Below are 19,222 nucleotides of genomic sequence, written 5' to 3'. Positions count from 1 at the left end.
TTAAGAAAGGTTTGGACAATTTCCTGGAGGAAAAGTCCATAGCTTGTTATTGAGAAAAACATGGAGGAAGCCACTGCTTGCCCTGGATTGGGAGCACGGAATGTTGCTACTCTTTGGGGTTCCGGAATCTTTTGTTACTCTTTGGGATTCCGGAATCTTGCTATTCTGTAGGATTCTGAATGGAATGTTGCTACTCCTTGGGTTTTGGCCAGTACTAGTGACCTGGATTGGCCACCGTGAGAACGGGCTTGATGGGCCATTAGTCTAACCTAGTAAGGCTATTCTTATGCTCCAAATTAGTGTTGCTAACCATGTACTGAAAAATATTTGTTGTTGAAGGGTGCATGTCTGGTGGGGTGGAGAATAAGCATTCCTGAGCTCCTGGTGCATGCTGGATTAGCATGAACGCCTTTATATCCCATAAAAATAGGTGTCAGTAAGTGCAAATGTATTATTTTTTTTAATGGCTGAATGCCAATGGTAATATTAGTCCAAGGCCATTAATACAAGAAATAGAAAGGCGGCCATTTTTCAGCCTTGGTAAAAATGACCTTATTGCCCAGAAAATCCTTGCATAAGGGTACACTAAGGCCACTGTATACCACAGCTTACTAAAAGGACCCCTTTTGAGAGTTATACCTATAAATTGGCTGCTGAAAATGTATTAACTCTTTCTCCTTCTCTTCCGCTCACTTTACTTGCAGTGGAACCCAACCCTGTCCTGGAGGGACCACGAGGTCAATCGGGTTTTCAGGCTAGCCCTAATGAATATGCACGAGAGAGATTTGCATATAATGGAAGTGACAGGCTTTCAAATCTGCTCCATGCATATTCATTAGGGCTAGCCTGAAAACCCAACTGGCCTGGTGGTCCTCCAGGACAGGGTTGGGAACCACTGCTCTAGTGCATCTGAGGCACCTGGAGAACTTTGCATATGCAGCTGTGGATGGTGTGCTCGCGAGTCTAGCCTCGATGAGAGAGTTCTCGGAACCCCTAGCAGGTTCTCCTGTTTCTCGTGCTGTCTCCAGCTTCCCAACACGGCCCCATTCATCTCTTGCATCTTCATTGTGGAAGTCTTGAATGCCCAGCTGGCTGTGGGGTTCACAGATTTGGGAAGCCCCATTTTAGAGGTTGCTGTACTTTTCAGCGAATCAAGAAAAAGATAGCGTGGCATGAAGGAACAGGCAGGGTTGGCCCAACCACTGGTGAAGATGAGAACAGCAGCTTCCTGGGCAGGGACAGATTTAATATTTAATGCAGGTATAATGTCCAGTTTACATTTTTATAGGATGATTGCGGGATGACTGTTCACATACTTGAAATATTGCTTTCTCCGAGATCAAAGCAAAACAGTTTACATAGAAAAAAATACAATAAACTGGATTAGACATGGTATGCCACAAAATCGATACCATAACTAAAGCGTACAGGACTATGGCATGCCGACAATCCCACGGTGACATTTTGCGCGCAGGACAAATGCGTGCCGCTGCTTCTGCCATTCCTGTTTGTGCTCTGAGGAGGGGTTTGGGGGGTTAACCCCCCCCCCCAGTACACTGAAAACTCCCATTCTCCTTCCCTTTTTCGGTCTATGGAAGTTTTCAGTGTAAGGGGGGGAGGGGGTTCCCCCCACACCCCCCCCAATGGGAGTACGAGCACTTCTAAGTGTAGTGTGTGTGTGGTTCCCCCCAAAGCGTAAACGGGAACGGCAGAAGTGGCAGCGGACATTTGTCCGGTGCGCAAATGTCGCCGCGGGATTGCCGGCGCACCAAAGTCCTATGCGCTTTTGACGAGTCACCACAAAATCAGTAGGAAAGTTCGACAATCAAACTCCTAAATGATCAAACTCTTAGGGAAGGGGAAAATGGAAACTTGATTGAAGTGGGAGGGTGCAGAGACTGTAGGTTCACCTAGGGTGTCTAATACTCTTTTCTAATGGTTGATTTGCCCCTGGGGTAGGCCACTATGGTCCTTGAGTTCTAGAAGCTGGTTGCATTATCAGGGTTTTCACTTGAAAGCTATCTACCTCTGGCAAAGAGCTGTGTTTCTCAAGCCATTCCAGGAATACCCCTAGCCATTTATGTTTTTTGTTTTTGGTTTTTTTTTGTTTTTTTTTTTTTTGGGGGGGGGGGAATATTCATCATAAATATGCATGAAGTGAATCTGCATGGCCAGCCTCCATTGCACACAAAATCTATCTCCTCTGAACTCTCTCGAGTAACGCCATATCCTTCTTAAGGTACGGCGACCAATACTGGACGCAGTACTCAAGTTGCGGACGCACCATTGCCCGGTACAGCGGCAGGATAACTTCTTTCGTTCTGGTTGTAATACCCTTCTTGATTATACCTAGCATTCTATTCGCTCTCTTAGCAGCCGCTGCACACTGTGCCGTCGGCTTCATTGTCAATGGTGGACATGACAATGAAGCCGACGGCACAGTGCGCAGCGGCTGCTAAGAGAGCGAATAGAATGCTAGGTATAATCAAGAAGGGTATTACAACCAGGACGAAAGAAGTTATCCTGCCGCTGTACCGGGCAATGGTGCGTCCGCAACTTGAGTACTGCGTCCAGTATTGGTCACCGTACCTTAAGAAGGATATGGCGTTACTCGAGAGAGTTCAGAGGAGAGCGACACGACTGATTAAGGGGATGGAAAGCCTTTCATACGCTGAGAGATTGGAGAACCTGGGTCTCTTTTCCCTGGAGAAGAGGAGACTTAGAGGGGATATGATAGAGACTTATAAGATCATGAAGGGCATAGAGAGAGTAGAGAAGGACAGAAAGAGAGAGAGAAAGGGAGAGAGAGAGAGAGAGAGAGAGAAAGATTGGAGAAACTGGGTCTCTTTTCCCTGGAGAAGAGGAGACTTAGAGGGGATATGATAGAGACTTATAAGATCATGAAGGGCATAGAGAGAGTAGAGAAGGACAGAAAGAGAGAGAGAAAGGGAGAGAGAGAGAGAGAGAAAGATTGGAGAAACTGGGTCTCTTTTCCCTGGAGAAGAGGAGACTTAGAGGGGATATGATAGAGACTTACAAGATCATGAAGGGCATAGAGAGAGTAGAGAAGGACAGAAAGAGAGAGAGAAAGGGAGAGAGAGAGAGAGAGAGAGAGAGAGAGAGAGAGAGAGAGAGAGAGAGAAAGATTGGAGAAACTGGGTCTCTTTTCCCTGGAGAAGAGGAGACTTAGAGGGGATATGATAGAGACTTACAAGATCATGAAGGGCATAGAGAGAGTAGAGAGGGACAGATTCTTCAAACTTTCAAAGAATAAAAGAACAAGAGGGCATTCGGAAAAGTTGAAAGGGGACTGATTCAAAACAAATGCTAGGAAGTTCTTCTTTACCCAACGTGTGGTCGACACCTGGAATGCGCTTCCAGAGGACGTTATAGGGCAGGGAACAGTATCGGGGTTTAAGAAAGGATTGGACAATTTCCTGCTGGAAAAGGGAATAGAAGGGTATAGATAGAGGTTTACTACACAGGTCCTGGACCTGTTGGGCCACCGCGTGAGCGGACTGCTGGGCGCGATGGACCTCAGGTCTGACCCAGCGGAGGCATTGCTTATGTTCTTATGTTCTTATATCCAGACCAGCTAGGGGATGCACCAGGAAAGACTTACGGCCCCCGAAGCCCTTAAAATCTCTATGGGCTTCGGGGCCATTAGTGCAGCGCAGCCGCTAGCGCGGCTTTGTAAAAGAGGCCGTTAAACACTGGCAAGTACTAGTATTGGAGAGAAAGGAAGTCCTGAAATTTCATGTTGTGCAAGTTGTTATGTTGGTTGAATAAAAGAGAAGAGCTTAGAATGGTTTACATGAATTTATTCAGGTACTCGAGCATTTTTCTCTGTATGTCCTGGTGGGCTCACAATCTATCTAATGTATCTGGGGCAAAGGGGGGGGGGATTAAGTGGCTTGCTCAGGGTCACATGAAGCAGTGTGGATTTGAACCCACAACCTCAGGGTGCTGAGGCTGTAGCTTTAACCACTGCACCACTCTAGAAATCAAAATGTAGCAAAAGTGAACCAAGTATAGGACAATCAAGCCACTGTGACATCACTGATGAGGTTGGCTCTTATTGGTGGAATGAGGCATTGTGATGACACAATACCAGCTCTAGTTATCAGAGGCTGAAGCTTTTCATACTACATATTTATTCACTTTTCTATACCGTTCTCCCAGGGGAGCTCAGAACGGTTTACATGAATTTATTCAGGTACCCAAGCATTTTCCCTGTCTGTCCTGGCAAGCGTACAATTTAGCTAATGCACCTGGGGCAGTGGGCGGATTAGGTGACTTGCCCAAGGTCACAAGGAGCAATGTAGGTTTGAACCCACAACCCCAGGGTGCTGAGGCTGTAGCTTTAACCACTTCACCACACTCTCTTCCCCTCCCTCCCCCCCCCCCCCCGAAAACACAACCTACTAAGATTCTAGAGAGGAAAGACTAATTACTAGTTGTCATGCCAACACACAAACAGATTGAAGAACATCATATTGTTTGATGATAATACTTTGCTTTAAAGCCTTTTTATTCAGCAGGGAGCCACAAAAATGAAAGACCGTGAACGAAAACCTAGAATGCAAGGCTGCAAAATGACCGAAATAGAAATCGGAATGGTCATGTATTATTCATGCAAACGTTTAAAAAATTCAGCATCCTAGTCCCACAGCTTGGCTTGAAAAGCGCAGCGAACAGAAACCATTTGAAAATTCTGGCAGTTAGTGAAGGATCCAAGTAAAAGAGATTTAGCAGTTGGAAAGGAGTTTAAATGCAAATAAACAAATGAAATGTGAATTTTTAAGAAGGGAATGGAGCTTCCGGCCAAAGCCTCTTAATGCACACTTGAGAGGGTGTTTGTTTATTTTGCTTTCTTCCTTTACGGCAGGGGTATCAAAATCCCTCCTTGAGGGCCGCAATCCTATCAGGCTTTCAGGATTTCCCCAATGAATATGCATGAGATCTATTTGCATACACTGCTTTCATTGTATGCTAATAGATCTCATGCATATTCATTGGGGAAATCCTGAAAACCCGACTGGATTGCGGCCCTCGAGGAGGGACTTTGACACTCCTGCTTTGCAGGAAGCTTCATTGGCCTGGGAGAACGGTGGATTTTTTTTTTTTTTTTTTTGCGTTCAAGTTGGTACTTTATAAAAGGTGCTGGAGTTGTGCCTTGGAGGGAAGTTACCAAACTGCATTAGGGTCTTAAGTCACATTATTTGCCCTTTAAGGGGCTCTAATGCAGCTTGTCATGCCCTGCCACAGTGATATCTAAGTCACCATGAGTTACATAGTAATGAGATGCTAAACATGCAAATGCATGTAAAGAAGCTCATTACTATGCATAAAAATTAGAATGTAACTTGTGCACTGGGCATAAAATGATGGTAACATGATCCCAGCTAAAAGGAAGCATGACCCTTAACAATACTAGTGTGAGATCTCCACTAGGGGAGCCATTTTGGAGATGACTTTGGCAGGGTAGTTGTGATTAGGGATAACTCCTGCCTGAAGACCACTGGACTACCAGGTAAAATACTGGTAAGCCCACAGATATGGTGATGGTGGGACTTTAGGGGAGGGGTAGATGTGATGGGGGTGGATTGGGAATGGTACCAGTCCCTTTAGGCTCCAGCCTGGCAATTTAGGCTGTGGCTTTGCGGCCCGATGCTCCTGGACTGCTGGAATCTTGCTGATTGCCAGGTGGCTCACCAGATGCATTTATTCACTTGGCACACACGTCTCTGGATGTCCAGGAAATGATGTTTGTTCAAATGTTCAAATTATCAGATTAAAATCAACCTCAGGATTATTATAGGTACAGAATGTGTCACTGATGGTACTTGCTCACAAAAGTGAGACTCGGACCTTACACGGTCCATGTTTCGGCAAATACTCAGCCTTCCTCAGGGGTCCTTAAAAGTAAATGACATTGAAATTAAAATAGAGTATAAGAAAACCATGAAAGCAAGAACCATAAGAGAATAAAAGATGTGTTTGTGTTTATTCACTTACCATGGCAATCAACAACCTGCAGGACTGCTAATTCCCATGGTAAATCAAGGTGCTGTATAAAGTCGCCTTCTATTGCGCTTTGATTAATTCCCCTCTCAGTGCAGTGGGATCAGCCCGTGTGTATATTTTCTGCTTGCAAGCAGAGACAGTTACGCTTGTTTTGAAGAGCATCTTTCAGGAAAGCAGTTTGTAAAGGCTCGTAGGCATGGATGAAACGGGGGTCTTTTCTGCCCAGGTGACCTATTATAAAACTGAAAAGAAAAAAAAGACTGCAGAAAACAATGTACAAGTTGCAGGAATTTTATTGAAATTCAGTCAAATATTTTCCAAAAGGTGACACTCGTGTGCATGGGGATCGGACCCAACATGGCCTGTGTTTCGGAGGAAAAAACAAAAGGAATTGACCCCAAAATATCCACAAAGAAGAAAATCCAGAGAAAACCAAAAAAATTCTGTGGAGTGACGATGTTCCTAAATTTGACTTTGTTTGAAAGTGTCAAAGTTCCAAAGGTCCACTGAAATCATCCACATAAGAGCCTTAAAGGATAACCACAATGTTGAATAAAGTCCGTAAACACGCCTGGGTAGCTAACGCTCAGTGTGAACACGTGATGCGAAAGTGAAAGCATAGGACAACTTGGACCCCTGAAACAGTGGCGTACCAAGGGGGGGAGGGTGGTCCGCCCCGTGTGCAAGCTTAGGGGGGGGGTGCACAGCCGGCCAGGTCCGGAAAATTCAGCGGTGAATTTGAAACAGCTCCCTTTCTCCTCACTGCCCCTTACCTTCGTGGCCGCGAGTCTAAATTACCTTCTTACAGCAGCTGGAGTTGTGCATGGCTGCCGTAAAGGTCATCTCTGACGCAACCGGAAGTTGCATCAGAGATGACCTTTATGGCAGCTATATGCAACTACAAAGCTCCGGCTTCTGTAAGAAGGCAGTTTAGACGTCGCCGGCCACAGGGCAGGGAGGTTTGTCGGACTGGGCCTGTTGTCCGGGGGGGGGAGAGGGGGAAGAAAGCACCACGGAGGTAAGGGGCAGGGAGGGAGAAAGGGAGGAAAGGTGGGGTGGAGAGGAAAAAACGCTGATGGGAAATGGGTAAAACAGAGGGGGGGAGAAGGACGCTGAAAGCACATGGGAAAGACAGAGGGGGAGAAGGATGCTGAAAGCACATGGGGAAGACAGAGTGGGGAGAAGGATGCTGAAAGCACATGGGGAAGACAGAGAGAGGGAGAAGGACACTGAAAGGACATGGGGAAGAGAGAGTGGGGAGAAAACGCTGGCAGGGAAGAAGACAGAGATGCCAGACTATGGGGGGAGCAGAGGGAAGAAAATGGGTGCCAGACCAATTTTGAAGGGGGGAGAAAGGGAGAGGCACAGTAACAGAGCAAATGGAAGACACAGAGAGAAGAGAGACAGTGGATGGAAGGAATTGAATGAGAAGATGAGGAAAGCAGAAACCAGAGAAGACAAAGGAAGAACAAAAATTTTCTATTTATTTATTGCTTTAGGAGACAAGTCATTGTTTCTGTGGTGTTGCATTGTATGCAGAGTCCAGCTTCTTGCTGGTTCAATTTAACCTTTGTCTATGTATTTCTATTTTATCCCCCCTTTTACAAAACTGTGGAGCGTTTTTTAGCACCAGCCATGGTGTTAGCAGCTCTGATGCTCAGAATTCTATGAGCGTCAGAGCTGTTACCACCGTGGCTAAAATCCACACTATAGTTTTGTAAAAGGGGGAGGGGTTAATTTGTGACGACATATTCCATATTAGGAGAAGGTGTTTTCTGTGTTCTGTGTGTTCGAAAGACATGGTTTTCTGTTAGGATTGACGGTGTAGGATTGATCTGTACTAGTCTGGCTTGTTTAGTTTTACAATGGGTGTATTGATGTTGGACTGCTCACTGCAGTATGTAAGATGCTGCCTTTTCCTAGGTACTCATGTGTGACATGTGGCTTGTTACTAAAAATCATGTTTTTCATACAGATGGGGGGAGAGTGCCAAAAAAATGATGGGCCCCGGGGTGTCACATATGGTAGGTACGCCACTGCCCTGAAGGAGTGTTTCTCCGAAACACGGACCGTGTTGCATCCAATCCCCATGCACACAAGAGTCATTTTTGGGAAAATATTTTACTGACTTTCAACAAAGTTCCTACAACTTGTACATGTTTTCTGCACTCTTTTAAAAAAGTTTTTGGTTTTACTTGCTCACTGCAGACCCCGTTGGATTTTTCTTTTTTTCTGCCCTAGCTATAAAACTGACCACTGTGAAGACATATTTTTACAAGCATACGATCAACTTATGTGCAACAAACCACGTGTAACACAGATAAAATGGAATAATTGCTTCTGGTGTGGGTCACAGCGGAGGGAAGTTTCTGTGGGCTGACTGGAGCGCTGCCATTGCTGGTGACATACAACAAATTTAAAGAACCACCTGGGGAGTGGAAGTGGTTTCAAGGCTGAGAGGGGGAGAGAGAGAGAGGACCTGTGGGAAGGAGGGAGAGATACTGGACCCATGGGCAGGGGACAGGAGAGAGGGACATGCTGGATTTCTTTGGAAGGAGGGAGGGAAAGAGGGAGAGAGATGACTTTATTTCTATAGTGCTACCAGATGCATGTAGCACTGAACATCAAACAAGCAAGAGATGGTCCCTGCTCAAAAGAGCTTACAATCTAATTACGAAAGACACACTGGATGAAAATGGTGAATCAATATATGCTGCTTGTGTAGGGAAATACAAAGGGAGAATTGATAGAGTGGGTAGGGGGCTATAGAGGGAATGTCAAACAAGGGTGGTGCTTTACAATTTGGAAGGGTTAAGGCTTAAATGCAGTCTAAGATGCTAAACTGCTCCCATCCTCAGAGACTAGAGTTTGGTGCTTCAGTATGTACGGTGCCTGGGGCATCGCGAGGGCTACCCTCCACATCTCAAAACAAGGAATAGGGTCATCTTGAAATATCATTAACACTCTCTGTTACATCTTTGGAGATCCTTCTTCCTGCCTTCCGTTTCCCACTCCTCTAATGTGCATTCGGCAAATGCCAAAAACTAGGGAAGGACAATCCCAACTCAACAGACTCCCGAGGAGATCCTTAACCTGCCGGTCCTCTCAGTATTTTGAAAGATTCGATGTGGCCCTTGTTCCAAAATATTTCTGGAAACCTGCTGTAAAGAGAGATACCCTGTAACCCACCTAGATCTCTAATTAATGAGAATTCGGCAGGATATAAGATTGCATGGCATCTACCATAGTCGAGGAATTTGACAAGCTAAACTAGTTATAAGATTAAAACCCAGTGACATACACTCTCTCTTACTGACAACCATAGCATTGTTAATCCAAGCATGTAACCTGAGTTCCTGTGGCTAAAAGATTCATGCATAAATGTATTAATTGGTGTTCTAACTGCATAATCCATTTTTATGTACACTTACATAAAAACTGCAAAAAATCCAATTGCCTTTAAATAAAATGAATGTGTCCTGGAAGAAAGGACCTGTAAATCTCTGAGGGGCCTGTTTGCTAAATTGCATTAGGGTTTTGCACTTACTGTGTTTTAACAGCAAAAATTAACATATGATAATTACACAGGCTATGTGGTAGCTGCCCAGCATGTCCTCTGCAGCTTCTGCACACACGACTTCCCTACCACACTTTTAGGTTCACGTGTAACAGAGAAGCCCACGTGAAGAGGTGTTAAGCAGAATTTGGCACCGTCCCAGTCCCCAAGGATATCCGCAGGAAACTATCCCGTGTCATTCTTTAGTGTCTATCTCAACCTCAGTCCTTCTCCACCAGCATTCTTCAATGCAAGGCTTGAGGGTCTGTGGCTGGGCCCATTCATACTCTGATTCATATCTGAGCCAAGTATAGGCTAATGAAGCCATTGTGACATCACTGATGTGATTGGCTCTTAGGCATTGGTGGAATGAGGCATTATGACATCACAATATCTGCTTTGGATACCAGAGGCTGTCATTCTTTAGTGTCTATCTCAACCTCAGTCCTTCTCCACCAGCATTCTTCAATGCAAGGCTTGAGGGTCAGTGGCTGGGCCCATTCATACGCTGATTCTTATGTGGGCCAAGTATAGGATAATGAACCCATTGTGACATCAACTGATGAGGTTGGTTCTTAGGCATTGGTGAAATGAGGCATTATGACATCACAATATCTGCTCTGGATACCAGAGACTGTCATTCTTTAGTGTCTATCTCAACCTCAGTCCTTCTACATCAGCGTTCTTCAATGCAAGACTTGAGGGACAGTGACTGAGCCCATTCATACTCTGATTCTTATGTGAGCCAAGTATAGGATAATGAACCCATTGTGACATCAACTGATGAGGTTGGCTCTTAAGCATTGGTGGAATGAGACATTATGACATCACAATATCTGCTCTGGATACCAGAGACTGTCATTTCTTTAGTGTCTCAACCTCAGTCCTTCTCCACCAGCATTCTTCAATGCAAGGCCTGAGGGTCTGTGGCTGGGCCCATTCATACTCTTGATTGTTATTTGAGCCAAGTATAGGCTAATGAAGCCATTGTGACATCACTGATGTGATTGGCTCTTAGGCATTGGTGGAATGAGGCATTATGACATCACAATATCTGCTTTGGATACCAGAGGCTGTCATTGTCTTTATCTGCTAAGTCTATTCCCTTCAATATTTTGAATGTTTCGATCGTGTCCCCTCTCAGTCTCCTCTTTTCAAGGGAGAAGAGGCCCAATTTCTCTAACCTCTCACTGTACGGCAACTCCTCCATCCCCTTAACCATTTTAGTCGCTCTTCTTTGGACCCTCTCGAGTAGTACCGTGTCCTTCTTCATGTACGGCAACCAGTGCTGGACGCAGTACTCCGGGTGAGGGCATTCCATGGCCCGGTATAGCGGCATGATAACCCTCTCTGATCTGTTCATGATCCCCTTCTTAATCATTCCTAGCATTCTGATCGCCCTTTTCGCCACCGCCGCACATTGCGCGGATGGCTTCATCGCTAGTATGGAATATTGCTACTCCTTGGGTTTTGGCCAGGTACTAGTGACCTGGATTGGCCACCATGAGAACGGACCACTGGGCTTGATGGTCCATTGGTCTGACCCAGTAAGGCTATTCTTTAAAACAAATATTATCAAGAAACAACTTCTTGAACAGAATATTGATAAAGACATTACAATTATAATACACTAAAGAAGAAAATAATGAAGAAATACTTTTCTTAATCGATACTATAGTCCCAAAACATTGATCCAAAAATCTTAATGAGTGAAAGATAAGTGGTAATGGAATTGCGTCCAAAATAACAAAGCAAAAATAATTTTCTGACTGGTTACAGGAGTATTTCTAATTATTTTAAGTTGGTGTTACTACATCCCCTTCAAGGCGTTTCATAGTGAGAAACCCTGTTAACTGTGATGGCTCAAAGAATATATATTTATTAGATTTATATTTAACAATACATTTGCAGGGATATTGCAAAAAGAAGACCCCCCCACCCCCCCTCATTGCTGTTACCTCTGGTTTGAGAAGCAAGAACTGTCGTCTACGTTTTTGGGTTTCCTTTGTCACATCTGGGAACATCTGTATCTTTTGTCCAAGGAATTCTTTGTCTGTTTTTTTTTAAAAAACAGTTTCAGTAGCCAATTTTTATCCGGCGTTAACACCACTGTAAGTATAAGGGTAGCAGGATTTACTAAGGGCTCCTTTTACAAAGGTGCCTTAACGTGCGGAATAGAGCGCAGTAGCCGCTACCGCAGGCGGTAGTTTTTTGGCTAGCGTGCGGGCGCTAAAAACGCTACAGCACCTTTGTAAAAGGAGCTCTAAGTCTTTAAGAGATGTTTTCAGGATTGCTGTTACAGTCAGGCTATTCTTATGTTCTTATTAGCGCAGGCCAAGGCCTCTAAATTTGGCAAAAGGCACCATTTTTAATAACAAGCTCCTTTTTTTTTTTTTTTAATCTGTGAGGGAAATGTAAGGTGAGAAAAGCAAATTTGATCACGTCTCACCACTCCTGTCTAAGTTCCATTGGCTCCCAGTAATCCCCAGGATCCACTTCAAATGTGCGTGTCTGGCCTACAAGATCCTACATGGCATCCTTCCTGCCGTTATCCCTCTATCCTGGAACTCCCCAACCCCTACTTCCTCCAGATCCTCCCAAATTTTTAAACTATCCTTCCCTTCCATAAAAGGTATTTCCCATGTAGGCAAACTTGGGTCATCCCTCCCCTTTAGAATCACTGAGATCTGGAATAACCTCACCTCCCCTCTCTGAACCTCAAGCTCCCTCCAACTCTTCCGCAAACACCTAAAAACCTGGCTATTCTCAAAACTGTAACACTTCCCCCCTCTTAGGCCTCTCACCTTCCCCCTTTACACCTAACTCTTTAATCTCTCCACTGTAGTTCCTCTCTCATCTTTCTTCCTGTAAACCGTGCCGAGCTCCGCATTCGTGGAGATGGTGCGATATATAAACCCAAGGTTTGGTTTAGTTTAGTTTAGAAACAGAAATTCCGTTTTATTATAAGCCACAAGCACTTCAGTGGTGGATACAAGTGGCTTTGCCAGCTACCAAGGCTGTAAAACACCAGATGCTTTCGTATCGATTTGGGATGCATTTCTTAGTTGCAAAGGCAGCATGAATTCCTAGAAATCCAGGTCAGACTCTGAGAATTTTTATTAAAACTGCGGAGCCATAATTATGAAGCCATAATTTGTGGTACTCTATTACATGTTAAACCTTCTTTGGATCGCTATAAAAGCCGGTTTTTCTTAATAATGACCATCCAGATGATAACACGCAACTGGAAGAGTTATGATAGACTTAATTATACTTTCTGGTTGGCAAATATGAAAGAATTATACTTTCTGGTGGGCAAATATGAAAGAATTATACTTTCTGGTGGGCAAATATGAAAGAATGAATGCTGAAATCTTAGGATATAGTAGTGCATTTGAAAGGGGGTGGAGCCTATTGAAATCATTTATTGAGTCACAATAGCTGTCATGTACCTTTTCTTTTTATCTGACCTCCTTACACATCCAGGGTGGGAGGGAGGGAGATGGGAAAACATTATAATTATTATTCATTATATCTATTTTATTGAAATTATACATGTGGTTTTATTTTCGTTAGTTAAGGGGAGGGAGGGGGGAGGTGAAAATGTTTGTTGTTGAAATATTTGTATATTTAAAGTGCTTTTGTTTGAATCGTTTATGTTTAAATTCATTGTATTGCACTGTTAATAATTGAAAACTAATAAAGATTTACAAAAAAAAAACAAAACTGCGGAGCTGTCACCTTTTGTGTAAGGAGGAGAATGGCATCAGCGGGAAACCCCAGCTAGTTGTCAGGAAATGACTGGAAGGAAATAAATCGGCACCTGAGTGGGGACAGGGTCATTGATGAGGTAGCTTTGTTTAAGTTTGGAATATTTATTTCTTTCATTTTCTATCCTGTTGTCCCCTAAGAGAGCTCAGAATGGGTTACATAAGAACATAAGAATTGCCTCTGCTGGGTCAGACCAGTGGTCCATCCCGCCTGGCAGTCCGCTCACGCGATGGCCCCCAGGTCAAAGACTAGTGCTCTAAACGAGTCCAGCCTCACCTGCGTACGTCCCAGATTAGCAGGAATTTGTCCAGCTTAAGTCTTGAATCCCTGGAGGGTGTTTTCCCCTACAGCAGACTCCGGAAGAGCGTTCCAGCTCTCCACCACTCTCTGGGTGAAGAAGAACTTCCTTACGTTTGTATGCAATCTATCCCCTTTCAACTTTAGAGAGTGCCCTCTCATTCCCCCTACCTTGGAGAGGGTGAACAACCTGTCTTTATCTACTAAGTCTATTCCCTTCAGTATTTTGAATGTTTCGATCATGTCCCCTCTCAATCTCCTCTATTTGAGGGAGAAAAGGCCCAATTTCTCTAATCTCTCACTGTATGGCAACTCCTCCATCCCCTTAACCATTTTTAGTCACTCTTCTCTGGACCCTTTCGAGTAGTACCGTGTCCTTCTTCATGGTCGGCGACTAGTTCTGGACGCAGTACTCCAGATGAGCTTAGCAGGGTTTAAAAAAAGGCTTGGATAATTCCCTAAAAGAGAAGTCCATAGGCCATTATGGGGATGGCTTGGGGAAATCCACTGCTAATTCCTATTATAAGCAGCATAAAATCTGTTTTACTACTTGAGATCTAGCTAGGTACATGGGACCTGGCTTGGCCACTGTTGGAAACAGGATACTGAGCTTGATGGACCTTCAGCATGACCCAGTATGGCAGTTCTTATGTTCTTACCTTTTGGGTGCCAACAACTGTGCGTCTGTGGCCTAAGCATGTGTAAATGTATTTAGTTCCTTGTCATCCTGCCAGAGCAGTCTAGACAAGTAGATATTCTCTTGGATTGGTCTGTTAGGACTCAAGGATAGGACATTAGTAGGTAAAATTTCTCTTTCTGAGAGCTCTCCAGGGGGAAATAAAAAGTACCATTCCGTTTTGGTGAATGAATATTTGTAGACCTGCCTGTGGGGGTGGGGGAGGCAGCTTCAATGGGTCATCACTAGTAGCTCTTTCTCCTTTGTACCTACGTCTCTCTCTCTCTCTCTCTTTTCTCCTTTGTACCTACGTCTCTCTCTCTCTTTTTTCTCCTTTGTATCTACATCTCTCTCTCTCTCTCTCTCTCTTTTCTCCTTTGTACCTACATCTCTCTCTCTCTTTCTCTCTTTTCTCCTTTGTACCTACATCTCTCTCTCTCTCTTTTCTCCTTTGTATCTACATCTCTCTCTCTCTCTCTCTTTTCTCCTTTGTACCTACATCTCTCTCTCTTTTTTCTCCTTTGTATCTACATCTCTCTCTCTCTCTCTCTCTCTTTTCTCCTTTGTTCCTACATCTCTCTCTCTTTTTTCTCCTTTGTATCTACATCTCTCTCTCTCTCTCTCTCTCTTTTCTCCTTTGTACCTACATCTCTCTCGCTCTCTTTTCTCCTTTTTACCTACATCTCTCTCTCTCTCTTTTCTCCTTTGTATCTACATCTCTCTCTCTCTCTTTTCTCCCTTGTATCTACATCTCTCTCTCTCTCTTTTCTCCTTTGTACCTACATCTCTCTCTCTCTTTCTTTTCTCCTTTGTACCTACATCTCTCTCTCTCTCTCTTTTTTCTCCTTTGTATCTACATCTCTCTCTCTCTCTCTCTTCTCCTTTGTACCTACATCTCTCTCTCTCTCTCTCTTTTCTCCTTTGTACCAACATTTCTCTCTCTCTCTCTTTTCTCCTTTGTACCTACATCTCTCTCTCTCTCTCTCTTTTCTCCTTTGTACCTACATCTCTCTCTCTCTCTCTTTTCTCCTTTGTACCAACATTTCTCTCTCTCTCTCTTTTCTCCTTTGTACCTACATCTCTCTCTCTCTCTCTCTTTTCTCCTTTGTACCTACATCTCTCTCTCTCTCTCTCTCTCTTTTCTCCTTTGTACCAACATTTCTCTCTCTCTCTCTTTTCTCCTTTGTACCTACATCTCTCTCTCTCTCTCTCTTTTCTCCTTTGTACCTACATCTCTCTCTCTCTCTCTCTCTCTTTTCTCCTTTGTACCTACATCTCTCTCTCTCTCTCTCTCTTTTCTCCTTTGTACCTACATCTCTCTCTCTCTTTTTTCTCCTTTGTATCTACATCTCTCTCTCTCTTTTTTCTCCTTTGTACCTACATCTCTCTCTTTTTTTCTCCTTTGTACCTACGTCTCTCTCTCTCTCTCTTTTTTCTCCTTTGTACCTACATCTCTCTCTCTCTCTCTTTTCTCCTTTGTACCTACATCTCTCTCTCTTTTTTCTCCTTTGTATCTACATCTCTCTCTCTCTCTCTTTTCTCCTTTGTACCAACATTTCTCTCTCTCTCTCTTTTCTCCTTTGTACCTACATCTCTCTCTCTCTCTCTTTTCTCCTTTGTACCTACATCTCTCTCTCTCTCTCTCTCTTTTCTCCTTTGTACCTACATCTCTCTCTCTCTCTCTTTTCTCCTTTGTACCTACATCTCTCTCTCTCTCTCTCTCTCTTTTCTCCTTTGTACCTACATCTCTCTCTCTCTCTCTTTTCTCCTTTGTACTACATCTCTCTCTTTTTTCTCCTTTGTACCTACGTCTCTCTCTCTCTCTTTTCTCCTTTGTACCTACATCTCTCTCTCTCTCTTTTTTTTCGGTCTGATTCAAGTATGGCTTTTGCTTTGAATATTTCCTTTTATTATGCTTGCTGTTTGGCAAAACGTGAATATTTTCTGCTGCTTGACCTCCACAGTCAGAAATGAGAAAGCCAGAGATGACCTAGACAAGCCTTGTGATCTATCTGCCATCATATTCTGTGTTTTTCTGTAGTCCCCTGGTGAAGTGCATGATATAATGGAATGTTTATGTCTTGAATTTCCAACGGCATTCTCCGTATGCCTCTGTTGCTTTGTGCCGAGGTTCAGGAAAGGCGAAGGGAGGTACTTTGGGAACAGAGACTGCTGGTCAACATTCTTAGAACAACTTAGAATGGAGGATTTTTTTTTTTTTTTTTTTAGAGGCTTTGGTTTATGAAGTTATTGACCACCATGGCGTTCTTTTTTTTTCAGTGCAGATGCTTCAGTTTCTGGATCATGTTAGATATAATTGATGAGTAACAGGAGCAGTGTTTGCAGCTGGCCCGCAGTACATATTTTCTTAATGTTTTTTTTATGATGATGGTGATTTTTCAATTTACAGCTATAGTAACACTACTCAAATAGAGTCTCTGAAGCGACCTGCCTGTTACTATCTACCAAGCAGCAATAAAAAAATAAAATTAATTGTATATTTTGCATCACTAATGACGGTGCTGATTTTGCTTCAGAGGGACTAGCATTAAAAAAAAATTTAGAATTGGACTATAACTACTGCTAAATAGTCTGATTGTGGCAACTTTTATGATTTTTTTTTTTCCCAACGTGCACGTAAACGATTTCTATCATGGGGATGGATCCTGCTTCATAATCTTTTTTTTTTTTTCTTTCTAAAATGCATGTGATAATTTGTTTTCTCACCACTTGCTGTTTTGAATTTACAGGTCATGTTAAATTACAGCCTGTTTTAAATTTAAGGAATAATATCCCCAACCTAGCAATAAATAACAGAATTAAGCTTAACACCGGAAGAAAAATTTCCAGCTGGGCATTTGAACATTTTCTTTTTTTCTGTTGTAATGAGTTATTTTGGGATAAATCTTGAACTCGTGAAGAATTATTGCCACAGGGAAGACAATCCTTAACTACTCCAGAGGCAGTCCTGGTTTTCAGGGTGCCCTCGGTGATTATGCCTGGATTAGGTCTGCAGGGCCTCCATTGCGTGGGGTTCTGTTTCATGCACACTCATTGTGGTTGTCCTGAAAACCTGACTTCGATCTTCAGTTTTGAAATATAATCCAAAGTAGCCTGCCTTCCCAATTTCTTTATTGGGATTTATGAATCACATGCACAGCTGGACATAAAAATACTTATTTTGTACGAGTTAACAGTGTAACAATAGAAAATGGCCAAATGTAAGCATAAAATACATTTAAAACCCTGCTAATCAAAAAATTTATCCAGATGTCTTAACTCTACCCCCTGTTCTCCTCTTCCTTACAAATTCCCCCTCAAAGTCTCTCCCTCTCTGTAATTCTTTCTCCTCAAAGTCTCAACCATGTAAACAGCTCCCCAAACTGTAAATTTCCTGGAACTGTCCAGTCATCTTTTTTGTAATCCAAAACCCTAAATTGTAATTTTCCTGGAAATGTCCAGCTAGTTTCTTTTGTATTCTGCCCAGAACTGCAAGGTACGGGTGGAATAGAAGTCATTAATATAATGTAATTTAGTGATAAGCAAATGAAATCTTAGTACAGTACTTCCCTGAATTGCCTGTCCAAAGGCAGGGGAGGCAGGAGAGGGGCATCTGGAGTACTGACGGGTGAAGATAATCACTCACGGTCTGCTCCCACCGCCTCTTCCTGTAGTAAAGTCGGGCTACACCAATCAGGAGCTGCTTTGACATAATGATATAATGGGACTTGCCTCCTCTGGCCAGCTCTCTCCTCCCAGTCTCACTTCGCAAAGCCACTGCTGCTGGTTCCTTCAACTCTTAGCGGACCCGGAAGCCTTCCTTCTGACGTGAAGGAAGACTTCTGGGTCAGCTGCATGCAGGAACCAGCAGCTGCGGCTTTGCGAAGTGCGACTGGGAGAAGAGAGCCAGCTAGAGGAGGTAAATACCCATGAGAGGCACGAATGTGCGACCCTGAATGGAGGGAAAGACGAGGGTGCGTTGGGACATCGAAGGGAGGAAGAGGGTCGCTTTTTGACAGGAAGAAATGAAGAAGGGGTATGTTAGCACAGGAAGGAAGAAGCAGGGTCGCATTGGGACACAGAAGGAATGGAGGGAGCACAAACTTTGGACAAAGGGAAGGAAGGAGGAAGGGAGCATGAACTTGGGACACAGAATGGAGGGAGAGAGGGGAGCATAAACTTGGGACATAGGATGGAAGAATGGAGGGAGTGAGGGAAAGATGCTGAAGTGGGAGAATAGAAAGGGTGAATTGATGGGCATGGGTGTCTGAGAGGGAAGGAGAGGTGGTGCACATGGGGATAAGAAAAAAAGAATTATTGGGCAAAGGGAGGGAGAGAAAAATATTGAATATGGAGGTGGAAGAGACACGAGGTACAGATGCATGGAGAAGAGGGAGAAGAGAGAGATGAGAGGGAGACATGTTGGATGTGGTGGTGGTGGAGAGGGAAAAGTGGGAAGGATGAAGAGCGAAAGTAAATGTAAACCTATCTTTCCTTTCTATATATACTACAATACTCTATTTTGAGGACTGTTTCTTTAATGTTTCATGTTCTTTAATGCTTTTATAGATTGTGTACTGTACAGATCCAGGTTATGTACAAATTCAACTTAAGAACGGTTTAAAAACATGGAACTAGTTCTTAACCCGGGGTCTGCCTGTACTGCAGGTTTCTGATTTCAATGGTAAATGAATAACACTGCCTGCGAGCCACCTTGCAAGCAGTGTTATTTCATCAACTTAAGAGAATTGGGCCATCGAGCCCTGGCCCAGTGTTCTTGGGCCCTGCCTTAAAGGGGTCAGCTTTTCTAAGTCAGTGGTTCCCAACCCTATCCTGGAGGATCACCAGGCCAGTCGGGTTTTCAGGATAGCCCTAATGAATATGCATGGAGCCGA

General features: G+C 43.7%; 1 protein-coding gene and 1 long non-coding RNA gene across 5 annotated transcripts in view; one reads left to right on the top strand and one right to left on the bottom strand.

The window, feature by feature from the left end:
- ADAMTS2 (ADAM metallopeptidase with thrombospondin type 1 motif 2) overlaps positions 1-19,222 on the top strand; it is a 225,060-nt gene that overhangs the window by 25,096 nt on the left and 180,742 nt on the right. The window lies entirely within an intron of this gene.
- The window catches only part of LOC117351662, a 33,054-nt gene continuing 19,002 nt past the window's right edge, over positions 5,171-19,222 (bottom strand). The window contains exons 2-3 of the long non-coding RNA XR_004537496.1: positions 11,542-11,636; positions 5,171-5,918 (exon numbers count right to left, since the gene is read on the bottom strand). This is a non-coding gene — a long non-coding RNA (uncharacterized LOC117351662). The remainder of the gene's footprint in view (positions 5,919-11,541; positions 11,637-19,222) is intronic.

The sequence above is a fragment of the Geotrypetes seraphini genome, chromosome 18 (genome assembly GCF_902459505.1).
Source record: "Geotrypetes seraphini chromosome 18, aGeoSer1.1, whole genome shotgun sequence".
NCBI classification, from domain to species: domain Eukaryota; kingdom Metazoa; phylum Chordata; class Amphibia; order Gymnophiona; family Dermophiidae; genus Geotrypetes; species Geotrypetes seraphini.
Note: the sequence above shows the minus strand (reverse complement) of the source record. Positions and strands in the feature narration are given on the sequence as shown.